Genomic DNA, 19,825 nt, shown 5'->3' on the forward strand with positions numbered 1-19,825 from the left:
ACGAGAAACAGCCAGAAGGACAAAGAACTTAGTAGCAGAGACAGTTCGAATAATACGGAGGGAGAGGCGGCGACATGGTGCCCGTCGTGCGCGGTGAACTCGCTGGTGGAGGAGATGCGGCGCGACTGCGGCGAACGGCCTGGGGGCGGGCAGGCGCCGCCGCCGGATGTGGTGGCCTGCGCGGAGGCGGTGCTGGGGAGGCTGCTGCAGCGCGCCGAGGACCGCGACGTGCTGCCACTGGCGCCAGGCCTGGCGCTGCACCGCACCAGCGGGGGCGGCGGGGACGGAGGTCGTGGCGCCGCGGAACCGCTTGCGAGCCGCGTGGGTCGCTTCCTCCGCACGCACGCCCTCACCATCTCCCTGCGCGACGCGTGGGCAGCCCTCTCTGGGTCTCGTGCATCTACCGCCGCCAGAAGCTTCTTTGGCCTCTTCAAACCAGGTAACTCCACCTCCACGTCTCATTTCACCAGTCTACGCTATTTTGGTAATTTCTGTTAAGTCACTCAAAGCACGATGGATGTTCAATAAGTAGTGCTACACATGATCCTCCCGGTCAATTTCAGTTGAAAAAAATGAGGATTTTGTTGCTGGTCGTCGTCAACTATTTTCCCTTTCATCTCCTGTAGTTCCATTAAGTTCCGATAGGTGGCGGCGCTATACGGAGCCTTTAAAATGGCGTCTGTAACGGAGGTGCGTTCCGAGCAGATTAGAGATTAGATTAGATTATTTTTTCGTTCCATAGATCCGTGCTGAGGAGATCCTAGTGGATGTGGAACATGTCAATTTTTTTTTATCTGAAATAACAATACTAGTAGTATGATTTTATACAATACATCATTTGTTTCTATTAAAAAATTCGTCAATGGAGTAGAAGGAGTTGGCCACTAGTAAGTCTTTCAGGCTCCTTTTAAACTGATCTTTATTTATAACTAAATTTTTTATGTTTGCTGGCAAATTATTGAAGATGAGTGTTCCTGAGTAGTGGACCCCTTTTTGAACTAAAGTGCTTTTAAGTCCATGTGCAAATCATTTTCGTATCTGGTGTTGTATGTATGAACTGAGCTGTTTGTTGGAAATAGGGATATATTATTTAGGACAAATTTCATTAAGAAGTAAATATACTGAGAGGCAGTAGTTAGTATACCCAGTTCTTTGGAGAGGTTTCTACAGGGCGTCCGTGAATTTACTCCACAAATAATACGTATTACACGCTTTTGGACTCTGAAAACTTTTGTTTGACTTGAAGAGTTGCCCCAAAATATTATACCATTTGACATCATGGAATGAAAGTAGGCAAAGTATGCAAGCGTTTTCATTTTTATGTCGCCTATGTCTGCTAACACTCCAATTGCAAATACAGATTTGTTAAGGCGTTTCTGCAGTTCTGTGGTGTGCTCCTTCCAACTATATTCATTAACAATTTGTAATCCCAGGAATTTAAGACTGTCAACCTCTTCTATCTGCTCTTCTTCATACTTTATGCATATGCTGGGTGGAAATGTCTTACAGGTTCTGAATTGCATATAGTGAGTCTTTTCGAAGTTTAATGTCAGTGAGTTGGCTTTAAACTATTTATTAATATCCATGAAAGTATCATTAGCAGATCTTTCTAGAACTACACTCGACATACTATTTATTGCAATATTTCTGTCATCTGCAAACAAAACTAACTCTGTTTCTGGCAGTGTAACGGGTGAGTGATCATTAATGTACACAAGAAAAAGCAATGGCCCTAAGATGGATCCTTGTGGGACACCACATGTAATTTCTTCCCTTTCTGATGATGACTGATGACTTAATTCACTAGTCCCTTGCACTGACACTCTTTGTTTCCTGTTAGCGCGGTATGACTTGAACCATTTTGCAGTACTGCCCGTGACTCCATAGAATTCTAATTTATTTAAAAGGATGTTGTGGTTCACACAATCAAATGCCTTTGACAAATCAGAAAACTGTATTCACTGAGTTCCTTTTGTTGCAAAACCAGAGCATCACAGATATTCATAGGCGCTTGTACAATATCTGCGAAGACCTCACAGTGAACAAAAGTACGGCGAGTCGTTGGACGAGGCGCCCGTCATCAATTTTCTTGTATAATATTGTCACAGGGAATGAAACATGGGTTTATCTCTTCGAACCGGAAAGAAACTGGCCATCCGTGGTCTGTCGCCACACCACCTCTCCTGTTAAGATAAAGCCCATGTGTTCGTCGCCATATAAATGCAAACGAACTTCTCCTTCTCCATGATAACCCAAGGCCTCAGACAAGTCTGCACAACCGAGAGGAGTTTACAAAACTTCACTGATCTGTTCCTCCCCACCCTCCCTACAGCCCGGATCTCACACCTTCAGATTTGTTTGAAAACAGTACTTATTTGCCAAAACGTGGGGAATAATAAGGTGCGGTGAAATACTGAATGAAATCAACTTGCTTTCAAAAAAAGAGGTGTTCCATTGAACGCACCCCGTACAGAAATTACAAGGAAATGTCGTTAAACACTTCACCATCTGGTTTCTTTCTTTTTGTTCTATTATTTTCTTGCCCGCATCTCGTGGTCGTGCGGTAGCGTTCTCGCTTCCCACGCCCGGGTTCCCGGGTTCGATTCCCGGCGGGGTCAGGGATTTTCTCTGCCTCGTGATGGCTGGGTGTTGTGTGCTGTCCTTAGGTTAGTTAGGTTTAAGTAGTTCTAAGTTCTAGGAGACTGATGACCATAGATGTTAAGCCCCATAGTGCTCAGAGCCATTTGAACCATTTTTTATTGTGTTCTTATTTTAATTTTCTTTTAGTAAAAATCGTTAGTGTACGCCTATTTTATTTAATTTCGTATTCGTAAATAGCAATATGAGGAACAACATTCCCCGCTGTTTCGTTTTCCAATACGCGGAGGTCGGGACGAGCAGGGTTATTCTTGTATACCTCTGATGTTTTAGAATACGCCTTAGCAGCGAGTACAAGGCATACAGAAAAATGCTAGTACCAGTCGGTAGATCATCTCTCCAAGTTTTTTTAGTCAGATTAAATGTGCTGACTATGAGCACAGTTTGTGACATTGTGAATGTCAAATACGTACCTGCGTTATTGACACAAATTGTCCAGAAGGGCGCCACAGCAGCTCGTTGTGGCTAATCTGCTCAATTGGTTGCCTATCTGCAGGCGCAAATTCATTTCGGCAATTCGAAGCGGAGCAGATCAGAGGGTTTACAACGAACTATGAAGACGGCACAACCTACAGGTACAAGCTGTAATTATAAGAATTCTGCGGATTGTTAGCAGACATCTGTTTACCAATTGGATACTTATATATACCAACTGCTGCATGCAGCGGATTCTCACTGCTTCTCAACCTATTGTGCTACACATACGTACCAGTGGTAGTGGAAGGTTGAGCTGCATCCTTCAGTTTTTTTTTTTTTTATTTCTCTCATCAGTCTTATGACTGTTTCTATGTGAACCGGCACGAAATCCGCTCCCGCGCTAACCTCTTCATTCCACAGCTGCACTTGCACCCTACTTTTCAATTATTTGTTCGATGATTTCCAATCTTTGTCATTCTCTAAAGCTTTTACCCTCCACAGCTCGCTATAGTGCAATTATGATGCTTCTTCGCCGATACTGCAAAGAACCTCCTCACCCTTTATCTAATCAGGACACCTAATTTTCTACAATTTATTTTTTTGGCACCACATCTGAAACGCCTCGATTCTATTCAGTTCCAGTTTCCCCAAAGTCCGTGATTCACTACCATACAATGCTGTCCTCCAAATGTGCGTATCCAGAAATACCTTTCGTAAGTGAAAGACCGCGTTTCATACTACTCGGCTTCTATTGGCCACGAATCCTCTTTTTAGCTTTGATGGTCTGTTTTTGTGTCCTATTTGCTTTGTCCGTCATGGATTATTTCGCTTTCAAGGTAGCAAAATTCCTTAATTCGCCTGCTCAGTGATCACCAGTTTTTATGTTAATTTAGCGCTAATCTCATTTCTGCTACTTCTCGTTACTTCCGTCTTTCTTTCGTTCACTCTCAAGCATATTCTGTACTGATCTACTTATACTGTAATTCTTCTTGACCTTCACTGAGAACAGCAATGTCATCAGTGAATCTTTCCATTGACATATATTTCCCCTTAATCTTTAATCCCACTTTTGTAACTTTCTCCTCCTTCCACCGATGCTTGTTCGATGCATACATTGAACAGTAGGCGAGAAAGACTGTAGTCCTGTCTTACACCCTTTCAATCTGAGCACTTCATCCCATCCTTGGTACCTCCTTCCTTACTGTGCGCTCTACGCTCTTGTATGTATTGTATATTATGGATCTTCCCCCCCCCCCCCCCCCCCCCCATGAACCATGGACCTGGCCGTTTGTGGGGAGGCTTGCGTGCCTCAGCGATACAGATAGTAGTACCGTAGGTGCAACCACAACGGAGGGATATCTGTTGAGAGACGTGTCGTTCCTGAAGATGGGCAGTAGCATTTTCAGTAGTTGCAGGGGCAACAGCCTGGGTGATTGATTAATCTGGCCTTGTAACACTAACCAAAACGATCTTGCTGTGCTGGTACTGCGAACGGCTGAAAGCAAGGGGAAACTACAACCGTAATTTTTCCCGAGGGCATGCAGCTTTACTGTATAGTTAAATGATGAGGGCGTCCTCCTGGTAAAATATTCCGGAGGTAAAATAGTCCCCCATTCGGTTCTCCTGACGGGGACTACTCAGGAGGACGTTGTTATCAGAAGAAAGAAAACTGGCGTTCTACGGATCGGAGCGTGGAATGTCAGATCCCTTAATCGGGCAGGTAGGTTAGACAATTTAAAAAGGGAAATGGATGGGTTCAAGTTAGATATAGAGGTAATTAGTGAAGTTAGTTGGCAGGAGATACAAGACTTCTGGTCAGGTGACTACAGGATGATAAACACAAAATGAAATAGGGGTAATGCAGGAGCAGGTTTCATAATGAATAAAAAAATAGGAGTTCAGGTAAGCTACTACAAACAACATAGTGAACGCATTTTGTGGCCAAGATAGACACGAATCCCACGCCTACTACAGTAGTACAAGTTTATATGCCAACCAGCTCCGCAAATGACGAAGAGATTGATGAAATGTATGATGAGATAAAAGAAATTATTCAGGTAGTGAAGAGAGACGAAAATTTAATAGTCATGGGTGACTGGAACTCGATAGTAGGAAAAGGAAGAGAAGGAAACGTAGTAGGTGAATATGGAATGGGGCTAAGGAATGAAAGAGGAAGCCGCCTCATAGAATTTTGCACAGAGCATAACTTCATCATAGCTAACACTTTGGAAACGGTTGACAAGAAAGGGGGAAAAAATACAGTAGATGAATATTGGGTAGCTTTGAGAGATGAAATAGTGAAGGCAGCAGAGAATCAAGTAGGTAAAAAGACGAGGGATAGTAGAAATCCTTGGGTAACAGAAGAAATATTGAATTTAATTGATGAAAGGAGAAAACATAAAAATGCAGTAAATGAAACAGGCAAAAAGGAATACAAACGTCTCAAAAAAGAGATCGACAGGAAGTCCAAAATGGCTAAGCAGGGATGGATAGAGGACAAATGTAATCATTTAGAGGAGTATATCACTAGGCAAATTGAAGAGACCTTTGGAGAAAAGAGAACTACTCGTATAAATATCAAGAGCTCAGATGGAAACCCAGTTCTAAGTAACGAAGGGAAAGCAGAAAGATGGAAGGAATATGTAGAGGGTCTATACTAGGGCGATGTACTTTGCAACGTCCCCTTAGAAAAATTCATGAATCACTGTGCTGATAAACCTCTTACATTATTTGATTTTCAAACAACTGAGCAAAACTGAACGTACTCAGACATTTCGCTCTTTACCTATTCTGATCAACACTAAACTGACGCACAATATTTTAAGCGCAACGCAATCTGACTTTTAATAATCCCTACAGAAGAATGGCCCTGACTAACAATAACCTATACCTTTCATGAATCACTTAGCTCACAAAAATCTTCGTTACTCAAACTACTGCAATACAGCGAGCGCCACTACTGCCAGCTAAATAAAAGATTGTAACTACTGAAGGCACTAACTACTGATAGGCATAGTCAGCAAATGAAAGATTTTGATAAAGAACACACAATGTATTTACCTTAATAATGTTCAAAAGACATCATATATATATGTATCAGTTCATGATATCCAATAATACAAATTTACTCTTTCTAATGGACACACGTCCAGATCATCCGCTCTCAAAACTCCGCCATTTCTCTCCCCACATCCACCACTGCTGGCGGCTCACCACCAACTGCGCAACGCTACGCGCTGATAACATCCAGCTGCCCAACACTACAATAGCGAATAACAATGCAAAGCAGCCACAGACTCCACACAGCGCAGCCAGTGATTTTCATACAGAGCGCTACGTGGCGTTACGAATATAAGAACCTAAAAAGTCCACGTACAACTTGAGGACAATATTATGGAAATGGAAGAGAATGTAGATGAGGATGAAATGGTTCAAATGGTTCAAATGGCCTTGAGCACTATGGGACTTAACTGCTGTGGTCGTCAGTGCCCTAGAACTTAGAACTACTTAAAACTAACTAACCTAAGGACATCACGCACATCCATGCCCGAGGCAGGATTCGAACCTGAGACCGTAGCGGTCACGCGGTGCTAGACTGTTGCGCCTAGAACCGCTCGGCCACTCCGGCCGGTGGATGAAATGGGAAATACGGTTCTGCGTGAAGAGTCTGACAGAGCACTGAAAGATCTAAGTCGAAACAAGGCGCTATTAGAACTACTGATAGCCTTGGGAGAGCCAGCCCTGACAAAACGCTACCATCTGGTGAGCACGATGTGTGAGACAGGCGGTAAACCCTCAGACTTCAAGAAGATTATGATAATTCAGATCCCAAAGAAAGCAGGTGTTGACAGATGTGAAAATTACCTAACTCTCAGTTTAATAAGCTACGGCTGCAAAATACTAACACGAATTCTTTACAGACGAATGGAAAAACTGGTAGAAGCTGACTTCGGGGAAGATCAGTTTGGATTCTATAGAAATGTTGGAACACGTGAGGCAATACTGACCCTAAGAATTATCTTAGAAAATAGATTAAAGAAAGGCAAACCTACGTTTCTAGCATTTGTAGACTTAGAGAAAGCTTTTGAAAATGTTCACTGGAAACTCTCTTTTAAATTCTGAAGGAGGCAGGGGTAAAATACCGAGAGCGGAAGACTATTTACAACTTGTACAGAAACAAGATGGCAGTTATACTAGTCCATAGAGGAGAAGTAAAAACTTTGAGGTTCGCTTATGATATTGTAATTCTGTCAGAGACAGCAAAGGACCTGGAAGAGTAGCTGAAGGGAATGGACAGTGTCTTGAAAGGAGGATATAAGGTGAACACCAACAAAAGCAAGACGAGAACATCGGAATGAAGTCGAATTAATTTGGGTGATGTTACTTAAAGTAGTAAATGAGTTTTGCTATTTTGGGAGCAAAATAACTGATGATGTTCGAAGTAGAGAGGACATAAAATGTAGACTGGCAATGGCAAGGAAAGCCTTTCTGCTGAAGAGAAATTTGTTAACATCGAGTATAGATTGAAATGTCATGTAGTCGTTTCTTCAAGTATTGGTGTGGAGTGTAGCCATGTATGGAAGTGAAACATGGACGATTAATAGTTTAGAGAAGAAGAGAATAGAAGCTTGGCGTGGCCTGCTCGCTCTCCCAGTTTGAAACCAATAGAGCATTTCTGGGATGCACGAGCGAGATGGCATGCATCACGTCAGCATCCACCAACCACTCTCCAAGACTGCGAGCAGCTCTGCAAGAGACTAATGAAATCATTCACAGCATGTCTCGTAGTTCTCAGGTCTGTATTGCTGCCAGAGGTTGTCACACCCCGTACTGAGCACATTAACCACTTGTCGGAATGTGTGTGCTAATACGTTAAGCAGGAAAAAACGAAGGACATTTTTGTCTACATTTATGCCTGTTGCACTCGTTTGCATTCTGTGTTCTTTACAGTGTTTATAGTTTACTATCATCTGTTTACACTGTTTGTGGCAAAAGAAACGTAATCTTGCAAAATTATCATTTGCTGCTTTGATTTTGGACAGTAGTGTATGTTACACTTTCGTTGGTTATTCGCTTTCTCATGGTTACCTCTATCTTTTCAGTTCCTTTCTGGAGATCCCAATCGTATTACAGGCCACTTATCCTGTGGACACGCATTATGTGCCTTTAATTTAGTGGTTTCCATTGTCTGCTGCATCGCCATGCCGTTAATTGTAGCTGGTTCTCGTACGTTTTGGGGGCAGTTTCCCACCACAACGGCGAGAGAGTGCCCTGAAACTGTGTCCGCTCCTCCGCCCTGTTTGACAACGCTATTTGCAGACCGAAGGTGACTCCGTACATCAAGTGCCTTCGGCAGCCTTTGCTGATAACCTTTATTAGAAATTGAAATAGTGGCTGGACTCGAACCTTCAACCCAGGACATTTTGATTACCAGCGGATTACGTTGCTGCTAGATAACGAATACAGCTGCGTATATAGTTTCATTCCGGAACTGGTGTTTTGGAACCAGTCCGTCATAAAGCTGACAGAGATTATTATTGTGGTCCTTAATCTGTAGACTAGTTTGACATACTTCTCCATGCTAGTTTATTCTATGTAAGTCTCTTCATATCTGCTCAAGTTCAGCAATCTACATCACTTGAACCTTCTTACTGTAGTCAAAACTTCCTTTCCCTCCACATTTTTACCAGAGATACTACCCTCCATTTTCAATCTGATGTTTCCTTTATGCCTCTAGATGTAAAAATAAGGAAAATCAACGCCCCGTCAACGATGAGGTCATTAGAGGTGGAGCGTAACTTCGGAATAGGGAAGGATGGGAAGGAACTATCCTGGCGTTTGCCTTTAGTTATTTAAGGAAATCATAGAAAACGCACGAGATATATGCTATGAACCGATTTCTTCTTTTAGTGTGCCCTTTTTTCGGTTCGACTCATTGGTTATTCAGTCTACCAGTATAATCGTCTGTTTTATTTATTATTATTAGCACTGATTCCTGGGGCACCCCCCATTTAACCATGCCCCACTCAGACCCCACATCATAGCCATCATCAACACTGTGGATAATGACCTTTTGCTGTCTGTTGTTAAAGTACGCGGTGAATCAACTCTAAGCTACTGCACATATTGCATAAGGGTAAATTCTGGAGCAATATTTTGTGATGAACACAATCAAACGCCGTAGTTAAATAAAAAAAGGTGCCTAGTGTTCGAAATCTTTTGTTTACCCCATCCAGCACCTTATACAGAAAAGAGAATATAGCATTTTCACTTGTTAAACCACTTCGAAAATCTAAATGTGTATTTGATACAGATTATGTGAAATAAAATGATCAATTATCCTTACACGCACAGCCTTTTCAAACATTTTAGCGAACAATGATAGCATAGAAACAGATCTAAAATTGTCTACATTATCCCTTTCTCCCTTTTTATGTAGCGGCTTTACTGCTGACTATTTTAATCGTTCAGGAAAGTGACCATTGTTAAAGGAAAAATTACAAATATTGACTGAGTACAGGGTAACATGTGCACCACAGTACTTTAATATTCTGCTAGATACTCCATCATATAGTCCTTAGTTTTCAAGATTTAATTACTGACTCAATCTCCCCCTTGTCAGTAACACAAAGGAGTATTTCTGAAATCAGTCTCGGAAAGGCATTTTCAAGAGAGTTATATGATTCCCAGTAGAAACTAAGATTTTATTTAATTCACCAGTAATGCTCAGAAAGGGATTGTTAAATACTGTAGATATATCTGACTTGTCAGTAACAGAAATATTTTTACTAAGAAACTGACTTTATATCGTCGACTTTGAGCTGCTGACCACAAACTATCTTCCCGACTGACCATATGGCTTTAATTTTGTTCTGTGAATTAGCTATTTTATTTGCGTACCACATACTCTTTATCTTCCTATTAACATTTTAAGCACCTTACAATACGGTTTGTAATGGGCAACTGTATCTCGATTGTGACTACTTCTAACATTTTGATATAATTCCCACTTTGTTCTACATGATATCCTTATCCCACTAGTCAGCCAACCAGGCAGCCTTTTACTGCTAGTACCCCGTTTAGAACGTTCTGATCGAAAGCAGCTTCCAAAGATCATGAGATATGTATGAAGGAAAGCCTTACATTTTCATCATGTCATCGACTCTATAAACACCCTGCCTCTCTTGTTCCTTAACGAGGTTTAAAAAACTCTCTTTTGCCGTTGGATTAGCTTTCCTACTTGATTTGTAATTATAAATAACCTTCGTTTGAGTACAAAAATATTTTAGTGTTAAATTTGTGCATCATGGTCTGAAAGGCCATTCACCCTTTTCCTAACAGAATGCCCATCTAGTAATGACGAAAGAATAAAAATATTGTCTATGGCTGTGCTAGTGTTCCCCTGCACCCTAGTTGGAAAAAACAGTCTTAATCAGATCATGTGAATTTAGGAAGTCTACCAACATCTTTTTTCTTGCACCATCATATATAAAATTTATATTGAAGTCACCACATATAACTGATTTCTGGTACTTCCTATAAAGTGAATCAAGAAACCCTATCACGCTTGAGCAGAAATGCTCTGTAGTCAGAGTTAGTGAACCTATAAATAACAACAATCAGACGTTTAGTTTCACTAAATCCAACTGCCCTGCACAACATTCAAATATCTGTTCATTGCAATGCCGTGATACATCTACAGGCTCAAATGGAATACTGCTCTTTACGTACATGGCCGCTCCCCGCTCCACAAAGAACTCCTTGAAAAACAGCCGAATTGTCAAATTATTTGAGTGGTGCTCCGATGTACCAATAAGCAGTTCACTAACTTTATCTCTAAAACGTCTTATATTTTGATGAAATATGTTAATTATTTCACTATCTGGATACCTGACCTCCTTTGAAGGCGTTTCCTTTGTTACAGCGACTTATTTTAAGCAGGGATACCTATCAGTTGACTTCAGTCTAGAAAAGGTGCACCTACAACACCAACTACTAAAGGAATTTTCCATGAGAGATCCCACCACCAACCACTACACTGCCACCTATAAGCTTTGCCACCTCCCCGTCCCATACGTATTGAGGTGCAGGACATTCCTAGTGAAAATCGATCTGTTGATGGACTCAACTTGCACCACTGCAACGTGAGCCATGCCCTCCGACATCAGCGCCTTCTCCAGCTCCATGTTAAGACGTCTAACAGCAGTATTAAGATGAGCCCTATCATGACGGTGAAACAGTTGCGCTAAGTGCACAATAGTGCCAACAGTTTGACTACCTACCTTTACTAGGTCATCACATACATCATATTCCGTCCCTATCAAGACTATTCCCAGCTCCACCCACAATCACTACCAGATCCTCTTTCGTAAAATTCCTACGCAACTCCCCTTAACAGTCACCTGAGACAAACCTGCACTACGCTTCACAGTGCTGTTGACCTGGTACTCACTCCCCCAAACTTCCTGAAACTGTTGGCCCTCACCTCTGCCATGCGAACTACCTATCAGCAGAATCTTCTTCTTTCTGTTAGAGCTCGCAGTTGACTTAGGCTCCGTAACTGCTGGGGACTGCTGCATGTTTCCTACACCTACAACTACAAGAGGCTGCTCCCCACTAAAGTCTGACAGCTGGTCAAATCTAATGGTTATACGCAAAGTACATCTGTCTGAATATCTCCTCCTCCTAGCACCACATTAATAAAGCTGAAAGGTTCCTTCTCCACATTGAGAGTCACAGGGAAGAGTCGGACGTCCTCGGGGGCGATGGACAGTGAAGATCGTCATGAAAATCTTTGGAAGACACCTATGTCCGGGGGTGGATATCTAGAGGCTCAAGAAAACTGCTTCGCGCTAAGTATTATTCCGCGGTCAGAAGTTACGCACTCTTAGCTATGTGCAGCGTTGCGAGACAAATTGCGCCACGTAGAGCTCTGCTGATTGACAAGGTGGTTAGAATTAAACTTTCTCTGTTTGAGCCAGTTTGGACAGAAGACTATTTACCTTACGTGAATCCAAATCACCCGATAATATCATCCTCAAATTTCCACAGAAATGTAATTTAGTGGCATGTATTGCAATTTGCCAAATGTGTCTCGCTCGTTAAAACACCACAGTCTAGCTAGCAACTTGGCTTCACTATCTGTTTTGAGATCCCGCTTTACATCGAGCTCTGTCCCAGTCACTAAAGTGCAGAAAAAGTTACCTAGAAAATCCAGACAAGGATTAATTGGAAATCCATAACCGCACACGGAAACACACTTTTTATTTCTGTACTCTTTCCACATTTGAAAAGTTATAAAATAATTACGTAAATACGGTAACTCTTTTTCATTCAATATACCGTTCCAGTCCCCTCTGACAAATACAACGTTAATAATAACGGATCAGTGTACATGTTGCCTACTTGTCATTAACGTCATTGTAAGATGCGTTTCCTTTTGTAATTCATCTAATTATCTGATCCGACGACTACTTTTTATAGCCATCTTGTCTCTCCCATAATCATCTGTGTCAGCTTCCTGTCGGTGGGGCCGGCCGGTGTGGCCGTGCGGTTCTAGGCGCTTCAGTCTGGAACTGCGTGACCGCTACGGTCGCAGGTTCGACTCCTGCCTCGGGCATGGATGTATGTGATGTCCTTCGGTTAGTTAGGTTTAAGTAGTTCTAAGTTCTAGGGGACTGATGACCTAAGAAGTTAAGTCCTATAGTGCTCAGAGCCAATTGAACCATTAGAACCTGTCGGTGGGCTAGCACTCGAACACCAGCTGAAGAAAGAAGCTTTGATTTGCAGCTTAGAGATATCTGCTTGTCAAAAGCGTACGTCTCGCAGTTCTAGCAAAACAAGAAACTTAATAAAAAGTTCTTATAATTCAAAAAGTATGAAATTTAAATTTTAACTGGTTTTGCTTCGATATCAATGGATTTAGAAATTCGGTCATACACGTCATCCACTCTCTTAGCAGACTCATTCATATACATGCTGCTCTACGTGAAACTTAATTTGCGCAATACACTTTATAGGCACACCAAGAAACAGAAGACTAAACCGCGGATCAAGAAAACCAGATTTTATGGACAACTGAAACAAAACACAAGCAAGGCATTTATCTGTGCTGGCTGTCAACTAACTCAATCGGTTATAAGACAATTTATGTTGGCAGCAGTACTGGCTGCGACAAGGGAGTCGTATAACGGAAGGCACGAAGGGTTATGTTCAGCCGTCTGAGTGGAAAGATTTCCTTTCTTTGCTCACAATAGCAACTTTGCATCGTAAAATGTGTGTTGTGGAGTGTTAATGGTCGTGATAAGTGTGTTGTTAATTACGAGGAAGAGAGAGGGGAGTATGGGTGAAATCCTGTGCTGGCATGCAGCCTACTCCAGAACAGCTCCGCTGAGTCTTACTGCTTAATAGTAACACAATGAACTCATATTACTCAAGTCATCGCTTCATTCATTTATAGTTTTCATTCTGAAAACGACAAGCCTGTTTCCTTCCCCAAACCTAGCTTCTCTAATGTTCTCACCGACGACGACGACGGTGTTTATTCGTTTAATGCCTTTGGAGACGTTGAACGTAGCGTCAACATCTCCTGGCCTGGTCACCGCTGTCACAAGATCTTTCTTCAAGAAACACTGCGGAAAGAAGCAGTGACACAAGACGGGGGTGGTCAGGAGGACTTAAGAGACTTAGAGTGTGGACTACATTACTGGACATTAAAACTGCTACACCAAGAAGAAATGCATATGATAAACGGGTATTTATTGAACAAAACTATTATGCTAGAACTGACATGTGATTACTTTTTCACGCAATTTGAGTGCATAGATCCTGAGAGATCAGTACCCAGAACAACTACCTCTGGCCGTAATAACGGCCTTGATACGCCTAGGAATTCAGTCAAACAGAGCTTGGATGGTGTGTACAGGTACAGCTGCCCATGCAGCTTCAACACGATACCACAGTTCGTCAAGAGTAGTGACTGGCGTAGTGTGAAGAACCAGTTGCTCGGCCACCATTGACCAGACGTTTTCAGTTGGTATGAAATCTGGAGAATGTGCTGCCAGCGCAGCAGTCGAACATTTTCTGTATCCAGAAAGGCCCGTACAGGACCTGCAACATGCGGTCGTGCTTTATCCTGCTGAAATGTAGGGTTTCGCAGGGATCGAATGAAGGGTAGAGCCAAGGGTCGTATGACATCTGAAATGTAATGTCCATTGTTCAAAGTGCCGTCAATGCGAACAAGAGGTGACCGAGACGTGTAACCAATAGCACCCCATACTATTAGGCCTGGTGATACGCCAGTATAGCGATGACGAGTACACGCTTCCAATGTGCGTTGACCGCGATGTCGCCAAACACGGATGCGACCGTCATGATGCTGTAAACAGAACCTGGATTCATCCGAAAAAATGACGTTTTGCCATTCGTGCACGGCATTAAACGAAGAAATAGGCGCTCCTGTCTGCGATGCAGCGTCGAGGTTAACCGCAGCCGTGGTCTCCGAGCTGATAGTCCATGCTGCTGCAAACGTCGACGAACTGTTCGTGCAGATGGTTTTTGTCTTGCAAACGTCCCCGTCTGTTGACTAAGGGATCGAGACGTGGCTGCACGATCCGTTACACCCATGCGGGTAAGATGCCTGTCATCACGACTGCTAGTGATACGAGGCCGTTGGGATCCAGCACGGCGTTCCGGGGACCGATGACCGTAGCAGTCTGGTCCCTTTAATCCCACAAACCAACCAACCAGCGGCGTTCCGTATTACCCTCCTCAACCCACCGATTCCATATTCTGCTAACAGTCATTGGATCTCGACCAACGCAAGCAGCAATGTCGCGATACGATAAACCGCAATCGCGATAGGCTACAATCCGACCCTTATCAAAGTCGGAAACGTGATGGTACGTATTTCTCCTCCTTACACGAGGCATCACAACAACGTTTCACCAGGCAACGCCAGTCAACAGCTGTTTGTGTATGAGAAATCGTTTGGAAACTCTCCTCATGTCAGCACGTTGTAGGTGTCGCCACCGTCGCCAACCTTGTGTGAATGCTCTGAAAAGCTAATCATTTGCATATCACAGCATCTTCGTCCTGTCGCTTAAATTCCGCGTCTGTAGTACGTCATCTTCGTGGTGTAGCAATTGTAATGGCCAGTAGTGTAGTATTTGGGTGTTTTGAGAGTAATATCATGAGGGAAATTTCAGTCCATCTAAAGCTACCCAGTTTGACTGTTGGTAAAGTTGTTGTAAAATGGAAATCCGAAGGAACAACCATTATCTAAACCAAGAAAAGGCACACTCAATGTAATGACCGCTAAGCATTGCGATTGCAGTCAGCGGAAGGAATCACTCTTGTGTTTCAAAGTGCAATCGCCAACCAAAATGACTGTGCGTATGAAATCAAAAAGAATGGGGCACAATGGTCGAACAGCTCCGCGTAAGCCACAACTTTCCGTTGTCAGTGGTAAGTGACGCTTGATGTTGTGTAAAGAGCAACGCCGCCGGAAAGTTTATCACTGGAAACGAGGGATTTAAAGTGACAAATCACTTTATATCTGTGACAATCCATTGAAAGAGTTTGGATTTGCCGTATGCTGCTGAGCATTATGTGCCATCATGTGTAATGCCATAACCGTAAGGGATTGTTTTTCGTAGTTAGGATAGTGTCCCCTTACTGCACTTAGGAAAACGTTTAATGCGGAAGGATATGAACACATGTTACTTCGTCGTGTACTGCGTACAGTGGAGGAACAGTTCTGGGACGATGGATGTATCAGCATGACAATGCAGCCTGTCATAAAGCAGCACCTGCGAGCCAATGGTTTGTGGACTATTACAGTCCAGAAACGGCCAGAGTCCCAAACTTTTTATAGGACTCCGTCATTTATTCCGTTGCTCGTTACTATAAGCCTTGTCACTACGAAACTTAAAAACCAAGTTAGATTCTGTTTATTATCATATGGGCTACATTGTTGTTGTTGTGGTCTTCAGTCCGAAGACTGGTTTGATGCAACCCTCCATGCTGCTCTATCCTGCTTCATCTCCAAGTAACTATTGCAACCTACATCCTTCTGAATCTGCTTAGGGTATTCATCTCTTGCTCTCTCTCTACGATTTTTACCCTCTACGCTGCCCTCCAATACTAAATTGGTGATCCCATGATGCCTGAGAACTTGTCCGACCAACCGATCCCTTCTTCTAGTCAAGTTTTGCCACAAATTTCTCTTCTCCCCAATTCTGTTCAGTAACTCCTCATTAGTTACATGATCTACCCATCTGATCTTCAGCATTCTTCTGTAGCACCACATTTCGAAAGCTTCTGTTCTCTTTTTGTCTAAACTAGTTATCGTCCACCTTTCGCATCCATACATGGCTACATTCATACAAACACTTTCAGAAAAGACTTCCTGACTCTTAAGTCTATACTCGATGTTAACAGATTTCTCTTCTTAAAAAGTGCCTTCCTTGCCATTGCCAGTCCACATTTTATATCCTCTCTACTTCGACCATCATCAGTTATTTTGCCCCCCCCCCCCCAAATAGCAAACCTCATCCACTCTATTAAGTGTCTCATTTCCTAATCTAATTCCCTCAGCATCACCTGATTTAATTCGACTACATTCCATTATCATTGTTTTGCTTTTGTTGACGTTCTTCTCATAGCCTTCTTTCAAGACACTGTGCATTCCGTTCAACTGCTCTTCCAGAACCCCTGCTGTCTCTTACGGAATTACAATATCATCGGCAAATCTCAATGTTTTTATTTCCTCTCCATGGATTTTAATTCCTACTCCAAATTTTTCTTTTGTTTCCATTACTTCTTGCTCAATACACAGATTGAATGACATAGGGTATAAACTACAACCCTGTCTCACTCCCTTCCCAACCACTGCTTCCCTTTCATGCCTCTCGACTCGTATAACTGCCGTTGGGGTTTTGTACAAATTGTAAATAGCCTTTCGCTCCCTGTGTTTGATCCCTGACACCTTCAGAATTTGAAAGAGAGTACTCCAATCAACGTTGCAAAAGCCTTCTCAGAGTCTACAAATGTTAGAAACGTAGGTTTGCGTTTCCTTAATCTATCTTCTAAGGTAAGTCGTAGGGTCAGTATTGCCTCACGTGTTCCAACATTTCTATGGAATCCAAACTGATCCTCCCCGAGGTCGTTTTCTACCAGTTTTTTCATTCGTCTGTAAAGAATTAGTGTTAGTATTTTGCAGCCGTGACTTATTAAACTGATAGTTCGGTAATTTTCGCACATGTCTACACGTAGTTGGGATTGGGATTATTATATTCTTCTTGAAGTCAGAGTGTTTTGCGCCTGTCTCATACATCTTGCTGACCAGATAGTAGAGTTTTGTCAGGGCTCTCCCAAGGCTATCAGTAGCTCTAATGGAATGTTGTCTACTCCTGGGGCCTTGTTTCGACTCAGGTCTTCCAGTGCTCTGTCAAATTCTTCATGCAGTACCATATCTCCCATTTCATCTTAATCTACGTCCTCTTCCATTTCCATAATATCGCCTTCAAGTACATCGCCTCTGTACAGACTCTCTATATACTCCTTCCACCTTTCTGCTTTCCCTTCTTTACTTAGAACTGGGTTTCCATCTGAGCTCTTGATATTCGTACATGTGGTTCCCTATTCTCCAAACGTCTCTTTAATTTTCCTGTAGGCAGTATCTACTTTACCCCTAGTGATATACTCCTCTATATCCTTACATTGGCCCTCTAGCCATCCCTGCTTAGCCAATTTGCTCTTCCTGTCGATCTCATTTTTGAGACGTTTGTATTCCTTTTTGCCCCTTTTCATTTATTGCATTTTTATATTTTCTCCTTTCATCAACTAAATTCTGTATCTCTTCTATTTCCCAAGGATTTCTACTAGCCCTCGTCTTTTTACCTACTTGATTCTCTGCTGCCTTTACAATTTCATCTTTAAAAGCTACCCATTTTTCTTCTGCTGTATTTCTTTGTCTCGTTCTTGTCAATCGTTCCCTATAGCTCTTTCTGAAACTCTCTACAACCTCTGGTTCTTTCAGTTTATCCAGATCCCATCTCCTTATATTCCCACTTGCATTATGAAACGGAATAAAAACCTAGGGTCATATTCTCTTATGAACGCACGGTGGAAGGCATTCGATCTCAGATAACAGATCCATATGAAAGTCAATACTCTTCTAATGTTTCAAAGTTGACAGCTGGCTATCGCTGTAGACGTTCATGCTGTTATGTCACTGATGGCTGGTCATTATCGATACCTATTAGGCATGTAAAGCAATACCATTGAAGCAGATCGAGAAGTATAATTCTATTTAGCATTAGCGACCCGAATCATACGTCGACTGGATAGGGTAATTGGGTACTCTGATTTAATTTCCTAGCTTCCTTTCATTTATTCTTCTTTTCCTTTTTTATAATTTCCTGATGACAACAGTGGCCGGCCGGTGTGGCCAAGCTGTTCTAGGCGCTTCAGTCTGGAACCGCGCGACCGCTACGGTCGCAGGTTCGAATCCTGCCTCGGGCATGGATGTGTGTGATGTCCTTAGGTTAGTTAGGTTTAAGTACTTCTAAGTTCTAGGGGACTGGTGACCTCAGATGTTAAGTCCTATAGTGCTCAGAGCCATTTGAACCTTTTGACAACAGTGATGAAATACAGGAAGTGAAAACCTATTTACAACTTGTACGGAAACCAGACCTAAGTTATGAGCGTCGAGTGGCATAAAAGAAAAGCAGTGGTTGAGAAAGGAGTGATACAGGCTTGTGGCCTATCGCCGCTGTTATTCAATATGTACATTGAGAATGCATTAAAAGAAACAAAAGGGAAATTTGGAGAAGGAATTAAAGTTCAGGAAGACGACATTATAATTCTGTCATAGAGAGCAAAGAAGTTGGAAGAGCAATTGAACAGGATTAGACGGTGTTTCTAAAGGAGGATATAAGGTGAAAATCAACAAAAGCAAAACAAGTATAATGTAATGTAGTCGAATTACATAAGGCGATGGAAAGGGAATCAGTTTAGGAAGACAATGTAGTAGATGAGTTTTGCTATTTGGGAAGCAAAATAACTGGTGGTGGGCGGAGAAGAGAGGACATGTAGACGCAATGCCAAGAAAAGCGTTTCTGAAGAACTATAGATTTAAGTGTAAGGAAGTATTTCCTGAAAGTATTTGTATGGAGTGTAGCCAACTACGGAACTGAAACATGGACGACAAATATTTTGGACAAAATATAGGCTTTTGAAATGTTGTGCTACAGAAGAAAGGCGATGATTCGATGGGCAGATCAGGTAACTAATGCGGAGCAGAAAGAAATTTGTGGCACAGCCTGACTAGAAGAAGGGATCGGTTGATACGACACATTCTGAGGCAGAGACATCAAGGGATCACGTATTTAGTATTGTATGGAAGTGTGGGGGCTGTAAGTTGTAGAGCTAGACCAAGAGATAAATATTGTAAGGAGGTTCAGAAGGATGCAAGTTGTAGTGGTTATTCGGGGTTGAAGTAGCTATTCGGAGATGCACAGGATAGAGTAGCCTGAAGAGCTGCGTGAAACCAGTGTTCAGACTGAACACCACCACCACAACAGCAAGAACAAAAACATGGTTTCATACGTCAGCCGGGTGAAAGATAATACCTTCAGGATCACACTGCATTCCGTCTCTTAAGACATCTTTTTCTCAGAATCGGGTAGAGGTATCAAGTTATCATTTACTAGTACGTTAGTTACTGAAATCAGTGGTACCTGGCAGT

At 42.4% G+C, this 19,825-nt stretch overlaps 1 protein-coding gene across 1 annotated transcript in view; it reads left to right on the top strand.

The window, feature by feature from the left end:
- Positions 1–353: 353 nt before the first annotated feature.
- Positions 354–19,825, top strand: part of LOC126253001 (uncharacterized) — a 144,701-nt gene continuing 125,229 nt past the window's right edge. Inside the window, exon 1 of the mRNA XM_049954037.1 lies at positions 354–439. The gene's annotated coding sequence lies outside the window, so the exon portion shown is untranslated. The remainder of the gene's footprint in view (positions 440–19,825) is intronic.

Source organism: Schistocerca nitens, chromosome 4, assembly GCF_023898315.1.
Source record: "Schistocerca nitens isolate TAMUIC-IGC-003100 chromosome 4, iqSchNite1.1, whole genome shotgun sequence".
Lineage (NCBI taxonomy): Eukaryota > Metazoa > Arthropoda > Insecta > Orthoptera > Acrididae > Schistocerca > Schistocerca nitens.